Below are 18,183 nucleotides of genomic sequence, written 5' to 3'. Positions count from 1 at the left end.
TCATTAGAAGAAAGAGTATTTTGAAGCACATGGAGATTCGGGTGCTATGTATTGTTTTAAAGTTGATTATAACTAATTGGTGATCGACATGAAATAATTTTTTTTAGTTCCCTGTATGTTGTTGTTATATTACGGAGTGATGTTATCATATTGCTTTTTTATTTTGAGATGAAATTGAGTGAAGTACGTTAAAAATGTAATGACCAGAGTACTGGGAAGGCACAGAACACCAAACATTTTCTTTGTGTCACCCAAATATTGGAAATGTTACTTTTTTTTTGCTAGAAGGATTTTTCATTATTCTGTCTGTTAGCTAAGTGAATGAACTGGCTGGAATTCAGAGGAAAAGTTGTGCCATTGTGTACATGGGTACCATAGGAACTTACTGATGTTAATATAGTTTTTGCCATTTACATACACACAAAATCAAAAATGCTTTTGTGGTACATATTTTTATAGCAAGCCTAATTCATAAAGGAATATTGGGTACAGCAGCTACTCTTTCTAGTCCTTCTTTTATCAAAAAATTCCTCATAGTTAGAACCAAAGAGCTCGTAAAATGAGGATATTTAATGAAATAACAAATAATGGGTTATCAAGGTAGAGTACCCTGTATCGGTAACTTTTTTTAAATTTGTATTATTTTTTTTATGAAAGATTTGTAGTTTGCCCCACATCTTTCTTAGTATATACAAGAAATTCCCACTATTTCCTTCTCAAGTGCTGTTGTTGCATAGAAGCTTACCAGCAGAATTAGGAATAGAATCCTGTCTATTCCTATTTCCCCCATACATTGTTGAAATGATCGCAGCCTCTGTACTCTGTATGATTGTCATTTTAAAGCAGATGTAGGAACTGACTCCAAACCTGCGTGTGTCAGAAGCCTTAAATGGAGAAACAATAATGAGGTCACACGTCATAAACTGGAAATTGTTTCAAGTCACCCGAGAATCACTCGGAGAAGAAGCTACAACAGAACATTTAAAAACATGAGAGCATTTGTTTTACTGTGCATTGAGTAATGAACACAAGAGAATGCTCACAATCCTAGAATTTGTACTATAATATTGTAAAGAGAGTAGAGTACTATATTATTAATATAGAACAGAAAGAGATATATCTATATATATAAATAAATAATATATATTTAATTTAAAAAAGTGAAAAATTGATATTTATAAAAAAATGTGGTTTGTGTGGTTTCAGAGTTAGGGAATCTTTACATTTTGCGAAAACTTGAGCTTTTCTGGCAAAAAAAAAAACAAAAAACAAAAAAAAATTATTAAATATTATGTTTCCTTCATTTTGTTGGCTCTGTAACAGGTTTCTTTTTGTTGTGCTCGGCTGTTTGTCATGTCTCCAATATGCTGTGCATTACTACAGTAAGTGATAATATATTATTTGTTATGTATCAATCGGTCTTGTCGTGACTGGTTTCTGACAGCCCAGCTAAATTGTAAAACTTGTTCAGCAGCCTCACATAAGGTGATGTTGTCTTGTATGTTAAGTGCTTTGTTGAAGATGTGGTGGTATTACAAGCTGTAATAATTTACCGGTGGTAATTGTGTCTGCTGTTGCCTGTGATCAGTTAACTCAGTTTGTTGGTGTGTAATGCACACAACAGCCCAAATGGTGAGAATTGAGGCAGTATGCTTATTGCAACACCACACCAGTTTTATTTCATTAAACACAAATTGCTGCTTTGGGAGCAGTAAAGAGGTGTAGGTGTTTGGAGATAAGGAGACGACAGCTGTGGAGCTTGCTGGACACAGTAATTGACATATACATATGCTATAACACTGTTGTGGAAATATAAAGTAGCGATTTAAGTAACTAAAAATTTTTTGAACAAAACTTGTCCAGAATGATTACTTTTGTAAAAGCCACTCTGGCTTTTCCTATGTCTGATGTTCCCACCTGCCCATCCCTATATCCCATCTTCTTCATTAAGTGATGCAGCATTCTTGCAGGTGAACAAAATGGGAACAGTACTCATTCAGGCTTATTGGAAGCGTTGGTTACTTCTTATGTACTGATTTTACTCTGACTGCTATGTGGGCTTAACTTAGTTTTCCATTGAGACAGTCTTGTGTTATTTCAGTTACTGTACCAGATTTATTTTTTTAGCCACGAGTAGAAGCTGGCAGTTGTAAATTGTATTTTTTACATCTGCTTCTGTATGAAATGTGGAGAACTTTACAACTGATTGTATGCAGAGGCAACGTCACTGGCTGCTAACCCTGTTCAGAGGGAATTTCCCATCACCTTGCTTGTGGAATAATAGAGTGCACATTCTGTGCCATCACAAACTGATGTGAATTGTGGTGCACAAATGAATGTCATCTATGATCTGTTTTGTCTGTCAGACTGAGAGATTCAGAAATTTGGAGTGACGCGATACACGTTCTCGTAAAATGTTTGCTGTTTGTGGCACAGTATTTTGTACATCATCACTTTGCTGTACCTGTGCATATGGAAACACGATTAGATTATCTCCATGTGCAGAAAATTACAAATAAAATTAGATTTGTTCAGAGGATGATGTGGGAGCTGCTATGCAATGTGTAAACATTGATAATAACAAGTGTCTTGGAAAACCAGTGCCACTGTCTTTTAATACAATCAGGTGTCACAGTTTTGGATTTAGTGTCAGACACAATCACAACTACGAAACCCTTGCGGCAAGTGTTTAGTGCATTAGCTCACATTTAGTGTGTTGGGTTGTGTTGCCTTCAGTAGGTGCCTTTGCATGTCACAAAAGAGAGCAAAGTGAGTGAATAAAATTTTTTGAGAGGATGGACATAAGAATGAAAATAATGCTGATCTATAATCACCGACAGCAGAATGAATCATAAAAGTACGCAGAATGATTGTGCTTTTTGTCATATTTATCAGAAACAAAATATTGCAATTATATTGTCTGTTTTCAATTGTCAGAGAATAAATGTGTGATAAGTCTCCTTACTGCTGTATCTTCTTTCCTCAAGGTGTTCCCATCGCGCTTGTGCTTCACTGCTGCCAGATTACACATGCAGAGTACAAGCCCAATATAATGCAGTTGCCGAGTGACGTGCTTTACCCCCACGTTATTTTGTAACTGCAGTATATCGAGAGTAAGCTGTGGAATGATGAAATACATGTGAACGGTTTTGAAAAGCACACAATGCAGTGTTGTATTGTACTATATTTTGCACAGTATTCAACTTTAAAGAAAATAACAGTTAAAAAATTATGAAATACAGCAGTTTGACACACTTCACTCAAACACTGACCAAATAGTGACACTACAGGATTTCCAAATAAAATACTGGATTGCACAACAGTGTGTGTCTATAAAACAAAGATGATGTGACTTACCAAACGAAAGCACTGGCAGGTCGATAGACACACAAACATACACAAAAAATTCAAGCTTTCGCAACCAACGGTTGCTTCGTCAGGAAAGAGGGAAAGATGAAAGGATGTGGGTTTTAAGGGAGAGGGTAAGGATTCATTCCAATCCCAGGAGCGGAAAGACTTACCTTAGGGGGGAAAAAAGGACAGGTATACACTCGTACACACACCCATATCCAACCGCACATACACAGACACAAGCAGACATTTGTAAAGGCAAAGAGTTTCAGCAGAGATGTCAGTCGAGGCAGAAGTACAGTGGCAAAGATGTTGTTGAAAGACAGGTGAGGTATGAGCGGCGGCAACTTGAAATTAGCGGAGGTTGAGGCCTGGCGGATAACGAGAAGAGAGGATATACTGAAGGGCAAGTTCCCATCTCTGGAGTTCTGACAGGTTGGTATTAGTGGGAAGTATCCAGATAACCCGGACGGTGTAACACTGTGCCAAGATGTGCTGGCCGTGCACTGAGGCATGTTTAGCCACAGGGTGATCCTCATTACCAACAAACACTGTCTGCCTGTGTCCATTCATGCGAATGGACAGTTTGTTGCTGGTCATTCCCACATAGAAAGCTTCACAGTATAGGCGGGTCAGTTGGTAAATCACGTGGGTGCTCTCACACGTAGCTCTGCCTTTGATCGTGTACACCTTCCGGGTTACAGGACTGGAATAGGTGGTGGTGGGAGGGTGCATGGGACAGGCTTTACACCGGGGGCGGTTACAAGGGTAGGAGCCAGAGGGTAGGGAAGGTGGTTTGGGGATTTCATAGGGATGAACTAAGAGGTTACGAAGGTTAGGTGGACGGCGGAAAGACAGTCTTGGTGGAGTGGGGAGGATTTCATGAAGGATGGATCTCATTTCAGGGCAGGATTTGAGGAAGTCGTATCCCTGCTGGAGAGCCACATTCAGAGTCTGATCCAGTCCCGGAAAGTATCCTGTCACAAGTGGGGCACTTTTGTGGTTCTTCTGTGGGAGGTTCTGGGTTTGAGGGGCTGAGGAAGGGGCTCTGGTTATTTGCTTCTGTACCAGGTCGGGAGGGTAGTTGCGGGTTGCAAAAGCTGTTTTCAGATTGTTGGTGTAATGGTTCAGGGATTCCGGACTGGAGCAGATTCGTTTGCCACGAAGACCTAGGCTAGGGAAGGGACCGTTTGATGTGGAATGGGTGGCAGCTGTCATAATGGAGGTACTGTTGCTTGTTGGTGGGTTTGATGTGGATGGACGTGTGAAGCTGGCCATTGGACAGATGGAGGTCAATGTCAAGGAAAGTGGCATGGGATTTGGAGTAGGACCAGGTGAATCTGATGGAACCAAAGGAGTTGAGGTTGGAGCGGAAATTCTGGAGTTCTTCTTCACTGTGAGTCCAGATCATGAAGATGTCATCAATAAATCTGTACCAAACTTTGGGTTGGCAGGCCTGGGTAACCAAGAAGGCTTCCTCTAAGCGACCCATGAATAGGTTGGCGTACGAGAGGGCCATCCTGGTACCCATGGCTGTTCCCTTTAATTGTTGGTATGTCTGGCCTTCAAAAGTGAAGAAGTTGTGGGTCAGGATGAAGTTGGCTAAGGTAATGAGGAAAGAGGTTTTAGGTAGGGTGGCAGGTGATCGGCGTGAAAGGAAGTGCTCCATCGCAGCGAGGCCCTGGACGTGCAGAATATTTGTGTATAAGGAAGTGGCATCAATGGTTACAAGGATGGTTTCTGGGGGTAACAGATTGGGTAAGGATTCCAGGCATTCGAGAAAGTGGTTGGTGTCTTTGATGAAGGATGGGAGACTGCATGTAATGGGTTGAAGGTGTTGATCTACTACTGTAGGTTCTATTTTTCACTGCTTTACAGAAGTCAGTCACCTCGTTTTGGTGAGTAATTTCATGCAGTCTCTTTTTCGTATACTGCTTTTTGTTAATCAGATACAACTACTGAATATGGTTTTGGTTCACTTTGTCATTCCATTACATAAACACTTTGCTTTTATTCTACAGTATTTCACATGTGTTAGGAACACTGTATTAAAAACCATTTATAAAGACATTCTTCAAGTTCACTGGTTTTTGTTGTGTTATTACAAAACTTATAAGTTTATTGCCACTGTTCCTTCAAGTATACCACATTCACATACTAAACTTGTTTTCCTATCTGGGCAACACTACCACAAGCACACAGGAATCTAGACTGTGAATGAATAATGGATAGTATTCTTTATGGCTGCGCTCATATTGCTTATTGTCTAGCATTGTTATGTAGTAGCTGTTGAGTACATCACAATGTTGACTGTGAGTCATGTATTCAGTTTTTTATTCAGTGACAGTCCTGAGACAGTGATGGTCAGAAAATTCTTAGGTTTGAGCCTAATTACCTCAATCCTTTTTGGTTACTGCATGCATGTCTTAAATGTTGCAGGGGTGAATGTTACTACAGGAATGCCGTGTGCAGACTGTGGTAAGATTTTTACACAGTCGTATCCAAATCGGCGGCACACTGGATCACTATATATCTGGTTTTTACTGTATCAGTGCCACTTGAATTTTTCAGACTTTGTGACCAACACAGGTCAGTGGCATTTTTGTTACTTGTAGCAGGTGACTCACAGTGTTGTGGAAATTTGCATGTGACACTACAGATACTGAGTGAAAACTTGAACTTGCAGCTAATGATCCCTGATTGATATTACTGCAGCCACATATAGCATCTTATGATTACCTAAGTTTCAATGTACAACTTCTTTGCACTATATGAGAAAACAAATCGCTTGGTCCAGTGGAACAAGTAATTCAATACACAGCAAACTCCTGTGGATTATTTAGCTTTCAGCTTACCCATCCATAGTTAAGGATCTGGTTACAAAGCAGGTTTCAGGTGTTCAAAGGTGCAGATATAGTGGAAAATGTACATTTGATGGAGGAAGGGAGTGAGTATGAGGTGATCAAGGAACCTGTTAACATACCCACTGAAGCAATGAAATCTGTTATTAGAGTATGTGGAAACACAAGAGCTTTTGGAGTCAGCGGCTCCTCCTTTTGGCTGAGGGTTTGTAGGGAAAGGAAGAGGGGGGAAAGAAAAGGACTAGTGAGATTTAGAAAATGAGAAGAGCTACGGAAAAGCTACCCAGATCAGGGGAGACTCACTGGACATGACCAGCAAGAAAAACCTGATTCTAGGTGGCTTCACAGGAGGAGATTGAAATCCTGAGAACTTAAAGGTGGAAGATATTTTAGAACACACGAGAGAGATTACTGAAAAAAAAAAAATCATCAAAAGGTCAGTATGGGTGTAAAGCCAAGAACATTATACATAGTAAGGTGGGGAAGGGGGAGAGGTGTCTGGAAAAATTGGACAGGTTGGCAGAAAAAAAAATATATAGAAAAATAAAAGAGAGCAAAGAAAAGCAGTGGTTACTGGAAAAAAGGCTAGGGGCACAGAAAAATCTAAATTTAGCCCAGGAGGGAGGAAAAACCAAGCACATCTTGTAAAGCCAGTTCCCACGTGCAGAGTTCGAAAACTGAAATGAGGAGGGAGAAGATGCCACGTGTGGGGGAATGGGCACAGAGGTCACAACTGTCGGGATATAGAGCATGCTCTGCAACAGGATATTGTGAGATGACAGTACACTCCCCATTGACTGTGCCCATTCATCCTTACTGATAACTTGGTGCTAGAATTCTAGTGTAAAAGGCTACCAGTTCACATTGCACAATACACTTAGTTTCCCACTCTTATTGACTCTTTCACAATATTTTTTTCAGTAATGTCTGCCATTTTTATTGCCCCGTAATCCACCATTTAGTCCCCAGGTTTTTAAATCTCGTCCAGTACAGGCATCTACAACTGGTCTTTCCTTCTCCTGCCATCCAGTAGGTCTTCAGTGATCTGGCATTCTAAGGGACCTTTTTCCCATTTTCTAAACCTCACCAGTCATTTCCTTTCATCCCTCTTTCTTAGCACTCTGCTAGAAGGAGCCACTGGCACCAAAAGCTCGTGCATTTCCATGTCTTTTATAATCATTATCTCCTGCCGCTGCTTGGTGAATATGAATACATTTTTTCTCTCTCCTTGTTATATTGTTTCTAGAGTAAACAGGACAAAATTAATTTGATTACACTAGTGTGTTGACACTCCAGAAAACGGAAACTGTTGTCTGGAAAAAAAAAGAACTGGATGATAATATGAACTGAAGGTAAGTTATAAAAAATACATTATGCTTTCAGTGTAATTTTGTAAACAACTTGTCTGTTTTTGGCGAATAATGTGTAAGTACTGCTGTAGGTTTCCAAATGTGACATGTAGCACATTTTGTAGAATCAGTAAACAGCAGTGTCTAGTAAAAATGTGAGTTTTTTCAGATTACCTGTGCTGTCTGGAGTCCACATTAACCCAAATAAAAGGCTATTTTTCTATGTTAAAAATATGAATTGGATTATTGTTATCCTGATTGATTATAACGTTTAAATAGCATTTACAATTAATATTCTCACAAAATATCTGTTACTTCAATGTAATTAAAATACGAAGCTCTGGCCACGTGATTGAAAACACTCTGTTACTGGCTGATGCTCTGGTGATGCCACACCTGCATGTTGTACATACTTTATATCTCTCTGTATAACCTCATTGTCCTACCCCTTGTTGTACTGTGAATGTATGGCAGTATCTTCAGTATTAACAATGCTTTCCAAAAAAGTTAACTGTTCATTCACAAAGTAAATGCGTTTATCCTCTGTTGTGTGTTTCTCAGACTAAGACTAATGTGAAGCTACATATAATACATATTTTCAAGTTTAGATTGTGGGATGTATTATATGTAGCTTCACGTTAACCTTAGTCTGAGAAACGGACAACAGAGGATAAATGCATGTACTTTGCGAATAAACAATTAGCTTTTTTGGAAAGCATTACTGGTAGTGAAGGTATTGCCACACGCCCACCATAACGAGGCGTAGGACAATGTGATTATACAGAGAGATATAAAGCATGTGCAACATGCAGGTGACACAAACGTAAGCACTGTGATGTTTGTTAGTGTAAACTAATGTTAGCATGTGCAGCAGATTTACTTCATCTTTATGTAGGGTGATGAAACTGCAGAAGTTAAATGATAAAGATCCTAGCTAGGCAGTACAAAGATAAAAAAAATGGTTCAAATGGCTCTGAGCACTATGGGACTTAACATCTGTGGTCATCAGTCCCCTAGAACTTAGAACTACTTAAACCTAACTAAGGACATCACACACATCCATGCCCGAGGCAGGATTCGAACCTGCGACCGTAGCAGTCGCGCGGTTCCGGACTGAGCGCCTAGAACCGCGAGACCACCCCGGCCGGCAGTACAAAGATAAAAACATTGTTTCTAATAAAGGAAATAGACTAGATTAGATTAGATTTTCTTTCATTCCAATTGATTCTTAGTGAGGAGGTCCTCCAGGATGTGGAACATGTCAATAGTGTGTGGTCACATTAACTAGAAAATATCATTTTGAACGTGATGTGTGTGAACAGTGATTGCAAATATAAGCAGCAAGGAAAACACAATAATATTCTGTTTGTGATGAGTGCGTTGAAGTTTTGTGATTGTGATTTGGTTTTCATTCAGGAGGACAGTTAAGTCGTTTTTCAAATAAATTAAAATATTCCTCCATGTTAGATTTGAACCAGCAATCTATGGACATTGTCTTATAAAATTCGATGCTTTACTGCTCTAATGACTGAGCTACTGAGTAATTTAGGTGTAGCAAGGTAAAACTACAATTTTCACTAGGAGTTTAATTTCATTGAGTGACACTATCCTTTGTTATAACAGTGGGAGAGCATATCTCAGAGATAAGTTAATGTTAACTTCACAGTGCAACACATTTTTAATAACGTTAGTAAACTTGGGTGTTGACGTAGTGGCAATTTGCTGGTACAGTGCAAACACATTTTACGCGTCTTCTCATTCTGTGGAACACTCAAAAGAAACTTTTCAGGAGTTTTGGTAGATGTATTTGTACAGTGCGGTACTACTTATCATTTGTAACCCAGTTTCAGTACCATAAACTCCAAAACAGGACATCACTGTGAATTGGCAGTACGACAGTAGGAGCAGCGAGCTAGCCAGTGCCGTCACAGGCATCGCATGACACGAACGGAGCATTTTAGTGGGCATTCACATTATTTGAATTACATTTCAGTTTTTATAAAAGAATACTGAAATTCAAGAGGGGAAAAAGCATCTCAAGAGCATTAAATGACGTAATTATGCTTTTAAGACAATTTCCAGAAAACAGGCAAATACTCTATTGGAAGATCATTGTATTGCACAAGAAGTTGCTGCAAAGCAGACAGCATTGAGTTTACTTGCTTCTGTGAATTTATACCTTCAACATTAATGTAACAAATACAGTAATTTAACAATGAAAACTATCTGTTATTGATAAGGTTATTTAATTGGATAGATAAAAATATACACACCAAGTGGCGGCAGAACACACACACTAAAGGCTGTTGTGATTGGCAAGATTTCAGAGCCAGTGGCTCCTTCTTCAAACAGAAGGGTCAAAGGTGAAGGAAAAGGACTTGAGAGATCTAGGAAAAGGGTAAATTTTGTGAAAGTCACCCAGAACTGCGGGTCAGGGGAGACTTACCGTACGGGATGACATGGAAAGGCCACGCTGAACAGGAGAGGTGACAATGCACAGCACCGTTTCACACCACCTGTTTGCTGGAACCAATTTGTTCCTATCACTTCTCATTTTCACACAACTCATTCCACTGTGCATCTCCACTATTCTGCTTGTTGTCTCTTTCCTCCTCATCCTGTATGGTAAATATCACAACAGCCTTTTGTGTGTGTTTGTGTGTGTGTGTGTGTGTGTGTGTGTGTGTGTGTGTTCTGCTGCCACTTGAGTAGATTGTGTTACCTATCCAATTAAATATGGTAATTTACGCATCTTTGCATAATGGGCAAAAATGTTTGAGAGCTGGCATAGAGATGAGTTTTCATTTAAAATAGATTACGAATTTGTTACTACAGAGTTCAAAGTACACTGTACAGTGATAAGAAGCATCTTAATAACAGAAGGTGGGATTTGTTTATCTCTGAATCAAATAAGACAGTTGGAATAAAAAACATTGTTGCAATTTTAGTTTCTAACACTGCAGCCAGTTTCAGCCGCCAAGGCCATTTTCAAGTTATGAACCTTGCATCATGGAGGTAACAGAGAGACTCATGTGTTGAGAAATAAAATTGCAGTTGTTGCAGTAATTTGTTTCCAATTGATTACTACAGTTGCAAACCCTGAACATGCTGGACAAACAGTAGGACAATATGGTTCCAGACATGTCCATGATGGTTAAAATTAAGTACAAAGAATTCTCCTAATGCCCACCTTTTTTTGCTGATGAGTGTCTTAATTTACAACAATAAATAAAATGAGGTAGTACAAATAACAAACTTCATCTTTTGCAACAATTAGGACTTATTGTTACACGTGACCAAACCTGTGTCTGATAATTGTTTTAGGTGTTTTTAGTGGAGTTGGTGTTTTATCTTCGTCTGTACTCTTTATTTTGTTTTTATTTTATTTTTTGTTTTAATGTAGACACACTCACATAATGTGATACAATTGTAACAGGTCACTGTCTCATGTGATCCAATTTGAGGACAGTATCACCTGGGGAGTCTGATTGGGGGCAATACATGTGACAGAATAATGTGATGACAGTATTACAAAAAGTTTGATTGCTACTCACCACCTAGAAGAAACGTTCATTCACAGATAGGCACAACAAAAAGATTGCTCCTAAGGCCAACTCAGAAATGGCAGAAACTTAGGATCAAGATTACACAGCTTTTAGGTTCCAGTAATGTGATATGGCCTATTAAGGTTCGTCTCAGACGTTTTGGTGAACAGTTGTTTTAAGTTTTTGATGTCTGCCACAATTACTCTCATCTGGGAAGTAAAAAGTGTATTTATTTCTAATAGAAATTTTTGAAGCTTGCCTGTATCAAATTCCATTTTTTGTTCTGTTTAACCAAATGTGTTTCACCTCGCTGTTTCACTCAACTTCATTAGTGTCTGACGTCTGTAGCTGTGACATTCTCCAACTGCATTTTCTTCACAGCGAGGTGAAACACATTTGGTTAAACAGAACGAAAAATGGAATTTGATACAGGTAAGCTTCAAAAATTTCTATTAGAAATAAATACACTTTTTACTTCCCAGATGAGAGTAATTGTGGCAGACATCAAAAACTTAAAACAACTGTTCACCAAAACGTCTGAGACGAACCTTAATAGGCCATATCACATTACTGGAACCTAAAAGCTGTGTAATCTGCCTCTCAGAAATTAAGATTGCTAGAGAATTTGTGAAACTGTGCATTTACTGGTGCAATTTATAATTTACACCAAACAATTTGTGTGTTATGTGTGTGAATCAGAGAGAGAGAGAGAGAGAGAGAGAGAGAGAGAGAGAGAAGGTTTTCTATACCTGACATAACAATTCATCATCATATTGAACAGTTTCCAGCTCCAGGCTGGGTTTGTTTGGAAGATAAGCTTGCCATCTAGTCCTGTTTTCCTATCATCTTTCTGTGTTCACTGTGGTCCAAACATTGCCTACTGTGTCAACACACTCCTCCACAGCTGTCTATTCGTTGGTCTTCCTCTTGGTCATTTTTTAGGCATCTCCATTTTGTGTATCTTCTTAGGAATCTTCTTGTTTGCCATTCTCTTTAAATGCCCATACCATCTTAGCCTCGATATTTCTGCCCTGCTTTTTCACTATTCCCCTAACCTTTTCATTCCTTATCCTCTCTCCCTTGTTACTCCTGTCCTACTTCTGAGGACTTTAATTTCACATGCATATAATCTACACTGGTGTCCAAAATCAAAGCAATAAGTGGAAATTTTGTAAGGTTGCATTTATTTTGCCATAAACAGGTGATAGGTAAGTAGAAACAGTGTGAAGAATACAGAAACTAAACAACTGCAACGTACTTAATGGTAGATAAATATGTTCTTCCTTTTTCCAACTTCACAGATTTTCACACACATTCTGACAACTGTTTAATCTGCTCAGTATTGGGTGCGACCACGTCTGGTAGCAATACAGGCCTGACATTGACGGAGCATGCAGTGGATGATGTAGTCAATCTCGTGTTGAGGCAATAATGCTCACTCTTCCTGCAGAGCTGCTGGCAGTCTTGGAGAGTTGACAGTGGATGCTGACGTAATGCAAGCTGTCTCTATAGCGCATCCCAGATGTGCACTATGGGATTCAAATCGGGAGGACAAGCAGGCCATACTGTGCGTGCGATATCTTCCGTTTCCGAGAAAACATCAACCACCCGTGCTCTGTGAGGTAGAGTATTACCATCCATCAGTACGAAGTCTGGGCCCACAGCACCTCGCAATAACCGTAAATGAAGTCCCACGATCTAGTCGCAATACCTAACAGCAGTAAAACCTTGCCAGTTCAATTTTACAATTTCGTGAAGAGGGGTTCGAGTGGTAAACATAATCCCTGCCCACACCATTAGGGATCCTCCTTGATATCAGTCTCTTTCCACAGCATTTGGGTCCCTAAATCGTGTTCGGCATTCCCTCCAGAAGTGAATCCATAGAGAATCACTCTCCTTACTAAATTGGGACTCATTTGAAAAGAACACTGGCCCACTGTTCAATGTCCAGGTGGCATGTTGATAACTACACTCTAGACATTGTCTTCTCTGAAGACACGTAAGAGGTAGCTATACAGCAGGTCTCCGACAATAAAGGCCTCTGAGCCGAAGCCTTCTGCACACAGTTTGCCTCGATAAAACATGGCCAGTGGATGCTGCGAGCTCACACTCCACTTGCCGTGCAGTACGAAGGTGGTACTGTTGTCCCCTTAGAGCCAAATAATAATCCTCTCTTCTGAAGTCACATGTAGTTGGCCCTGCACTGGTCTTCAAGATACAGTTTCAATCTCTGTAAACTATGAAGCAACAGAATGATTCACATTAAGTCATCGGGCCACATCAGGTTGTGGCATCCTGTTTCCATTCTTCCTATGGCCTTCCGCCACAGAGAGTGTGGTAGGCATCTTCTGTGTGCCATACTGCATCGTCTGTGACCGCATCACAGCGATTGTCGATGTGGGACTACCTGGCAAACACTGCAACATCCTATAGGTGCCCTGACATCATCATTGGCATTGTTGTCTGTTGACTTGAATGCCATCTTCTGTGCAGAACATGATCGTATGGACATCTGGTTGACAGTCTGTATCATTATATCATGAATTAGAGACAGACAGGGAAGTAGCAGTTTGTTGCTTTAATTTTGGACACTAGTGTACTTCCATGTCTTTTCTTCATTACCCACATTTCAGATGCATATATCAGTACTGGGATGTAGCAACGTGTATGCTTTACTTCTTTGCTCTTTTGTGTGGCATCTTTGTTCCAAACCAGGCTACTAACACTTTGCAGGAGTGCTTTTGCCTGTCTGCCACATACAATGATCTCTTTCTCATTTCTTCCATTTTCCTCTGTCAAACTTTCCATGTATTTAATGATCTCCACCTTTTTTAATAGTTCACCTCCACTTGTTATTCTGCTTGTTGGTCTATTTCTTTCTAGTCATAACCAGGAGCTCATATTTGTTTATGTTAAATTTCATACCATACTGTGTCACAGTTTCTTCCCAAGCATCCCACCATTCCTGAATCTCCTGCTTCCTGTTTCCCCAGATCATCATGTCATCTGCAAACACTGTGGCTTTCATCTTGTCCCTTCTTGTTTTTCTGCCACTTCAGTCATTATCTCATCCAAGACCACACTTTCACACCACCTGTTTGCTCGAACCAATCTGTTCGTATCATTTCTCATTTTCACAAAACTCACACTTACACTGTACGTCTCCACTATTCTGGTTGTTGTCTCTTCCCTTCTCATCTCATACATTAAGTCTCCCCTGAACCACGGTTCTGGGTGAAGTACAGTCAGAAGTTACAGAGTCTTCAGCAAGGCTTTCAGTTCTGCAAGGACCTTCACTGCAATGTCAGGATTTCGAAGAAACATATATGTGTTTTTGTGGCATAGATGGATTGATACTCACCATAAAGATGACATGTTGAGTTGCAGACAGGCACAGTGAAAAGACTGTTCCACATGAGCTTTCAGCAAGAGCCTTCTTCAGGAAAGAAAACACACATATATTCACATAAGCAAGCACACTTCATGCACAAATGAGTCTGCTTCGCTTCACCTTTTCTTCCTCAACCCAGAGTACAACCTTTTGAATGTTGGCCACCCCCTCTCTTATGGCTCCATCCACAGCTCTGTCCATGTTAAACCCACCGACTGCCAACAGTGCCTACTTTTTAACAGCTGCCACACAAAAAAATACCTCCCATACAGCTTATCCACCGGTGGGTGACATATCTGCAGTGATGAGAACTCCCTTTCCCAATACACTGGAGATCTCACAAAGACCTTTGCATGCAGGCACTACTCCTCAAACCTAGTTAAAAATGGATTTCCTGTGCCATATCATCAGACACTAGTAAGAATCAACTACAAACCTGTTGGCACATATGCAGCTGAGCCCAACATGATGAATTTCAACAGCTGCTTTACAGCCCAGGCCATCTGGATCGTTTCCACCACCATTAGTTCCCCTGAACTACACAGATGGGAATTATCATTACAATGCATCTTCCGCTCCCACAATAATTCTGGTTTCAATCCCCAGTAACCCACTGTTCCCGCACCATCCACCCAACAGTTTCCCGTTTCTCCGTTCTGTCTACTCCTCCCAATTCACATCACCGTGTCACTTCCAGCATCTGCCTCTCCCCACCGAGTACGACAATCGATCATCACCTGCCTAGCCCGTGTACCTGCCACTCCACCCTTGCAGATTCCTGGCTGGCAAACCAACTGCCTCCCTCTGAACCATTGCAACATCTCTTACCTGTCTCTCCCTCTACCCCCACCACAATCTACTCCACCTGCCATAATGCGGGGCTGTCTCTTTTTGTACATCTGGCACAGTGGGGGCTTGGGGGGAGAGTGTATGTGTGCATGTGTAGATTGTGTGTTTTCTGTATGTATTTTACTCTAGCTTGAAAAAGGGCCACTCCAAAAGCTAGCTTTCTTGTGTGAACATGTGTGTGTTCTTTTCTGGAGAAGGCTTTGGCCAAAAGCCAAATGTGTAACAGTCTCTTTGTTGCGTGTCTGCAACTCGACATGTCATCTTTATGGTGAGTGTCAATCTATATTTTCCTAATATTATTGACATTCCAACCTGGAGTTTCCATTGTTTGATAGCAAGAATAGAGTTACTTTCAGAATATCACATTTGCTGGCCTTGACAGCTCTCAACCAACCTGTCATTTTGCAATCTAACTTACACCTTGGGCCACCGGCCAGGGCGGCCGAGCGGTTCTAGGCGCTACAGTCTGGAACCGCGCGACCGCTATGGTCACAGGTTCGAATCCTGCCTGGGAAATGTATGTGTGTGATGTCCTTAAGTGAGTTAGGTTTAAGTAGTTGTAAGTTCTAGGGAACTGATGACTTCAGAAGTTAAGTCCCATAGTGCTCAGAGCCATTTGAACACCTTGGGCTATGCTAAATATCAGTATGTCACCACAACTAACATATGATACTCATATTCATTGATTTAGCCAACCAAACTGTCACATTTCAAACCAACATCTGGCTACACTACAGATCAGTTTGCCACTACAATTTCTATTCCAAAAAAATTATAGAGACAAATAACGAAGGCAGGTATTGCCAATATTCTGTCCTATCTTTGTTTGCACGTATGTAATGTCACACTCTACAATGTTATTACATCATGGGTCAAAGCCAATGCCTGGTATTGGTAGATTACTTCCACTTCACTTCCACCCTCAGTAGGACAACACTTGCAAGTGGACTAGCATTTACTTTGTAGACTTGTTACCATTAATTATGTGTTCAAAATCTTTAAGTCACATTATTTACTAGCTTTCGTATAAGGGAGATGAGGTGGTACAGAGGATTCACAAGTCATCAAGTATGTGTCCACTGCATCATATTACATGCAGTCTGCTCTTTTAATAGCATTTCATCATCATTCATCATTAGGAAGTTCTACCAGACAGGTAGGACATTCATAAACAGTTTACCTCCATTTTTCCCTTGCTTGACAGATGTCCTCCCTCAACGTCTCTCCCTTTCCTCTCAAGGTCTTCTTGAATTTGATCCAGCCACCTTTTTTTAGACATCCAACTGGTCTTCGTTACGGCACATTCCTTCCCATACAATCAAACCACTTCTGTCTCTCTGTGCTCAGCCATTCCTGCATGATCACTTCCACTTGCAGATCTCCCTCTTGTGCCCCTTTTTGACCTTGTGTCACCTTGTCTTTTGTGAAGCAGACCTAAGACATGTCATTTCTCAAGCTCGTAGCTGACTTACGTGTGTTTTGGTTATGACACAGCACTCCAGACTATAGGAGTTGGGCAGAAGGAAAGTTTTCAACATAGTGTGTTTAGCTCCTAGACTGATTTCCTTACATTAGACAAATGCTGTTGCTAGACTAAAGAATTTGGAGTTTTTGGTTATCCCGTTCAGAACCCTGAGGTTGCCACCCCCATCAACAATGGGCAATAGAAACAAAACAAATGAGGCAGTGCTGCGGTTAAGACCATGAGGCTGGCGTTTGCTCTGATTTAGGTCTTCCTAAATAATTTCTGATAAATGCCAGGATGATTCATTCAACATGGCCACAGCCAACCACCTGCCCCATCCTCATGAAAACATCCCTACATATTCGATGTGTCTGTGTATTTGAGCTATTTATTTTTGATGTATTATAACAACTATACCTTTATCAGGGATCCCTGGATGGATGAATGAGTGAATGAATAATAAAAACCAAGAAATGTGAAATTACACACTGTTTTCTTCAATTGGCTACACACTGCAACCTATTCTGTATCACCACACATTCAATATTGTGTCTGGCACCATCAAGAGAATTGTCACAGTTGTTACGGTGATTGAACCGCATTCTAGAGAAGTGACCATCCAGCTCCGTGATTTCCTTATACAGCTCCAGGTTAATGCCAGGAATGTTCCTTCAAGTGGGCCACATGTAATCTCTAATGACCTAGAAGTAGACAAAACATTTAACTCTAACTCTCTTTCCTACACAACAATGAGCAAAATTTGTACATCTTGGTATGTTTCTCATTCAATTTCTGAGTTGCTAATTCTTTTGCAGTCTTACACACTTCATGGTGGTGCATACTGTGCTGGTCACATACATAGATGTGTGTGGCATGTCTACCGGTATAGTGCCAAGTGGTCTACACTACTGTCTCTGTTTATAGATCTGAGGAGACCTACACAATGAAGCAAAGGGTTAACAGTTCACAAATAGTTCTGAGTAAGATACAAGTCAAAATACATATTACTTACATTCTTACACCACATTTATTTTTCTCAGAGTGAACATGAAAGACACTGAAATGTCTATAATTACTATAATACCAATCCTAAAATTAATACTATTTTTTACATCTCTTTTCCCTACACAATACATATACCATTCTTATCTGAGATGCTTCTTTAAAAATTTGTTATTCAGTGATAGTTTATAAGTTACAGGTAACGCTTGTATAAAAAGTTTATATAGAAGCATTTTATTTCAAGATACATTCAAAATAGACAGTTTCTGAAAAATGTGCATGTCAGATTCAACTCAGCTAATAGCTGTTTGTTTTAGGACACACACACCTAATTTGAGAGTCCTCCATTTCCTTCTTTCGTAGGAATATT

Source organism: Schistocerca americana, chromosome 9 (assembly GCF_021461395.2).
Source record: "Schistocerca americana isolate TAMUIC-IGC-003095 chromosome 9, iqSchAmer2.1, whole genome shotgun sequence".
Classification (NCBI taxonomy): domain Eukaryota; kingdom Metazoa; phylum Arthropoda; class Insecta; order Orthoptera; family Acrididae; genus Schistocerca; species Schistocerca americana.
Note: the sequence above shows the minus strand (reverse complement) of the source record.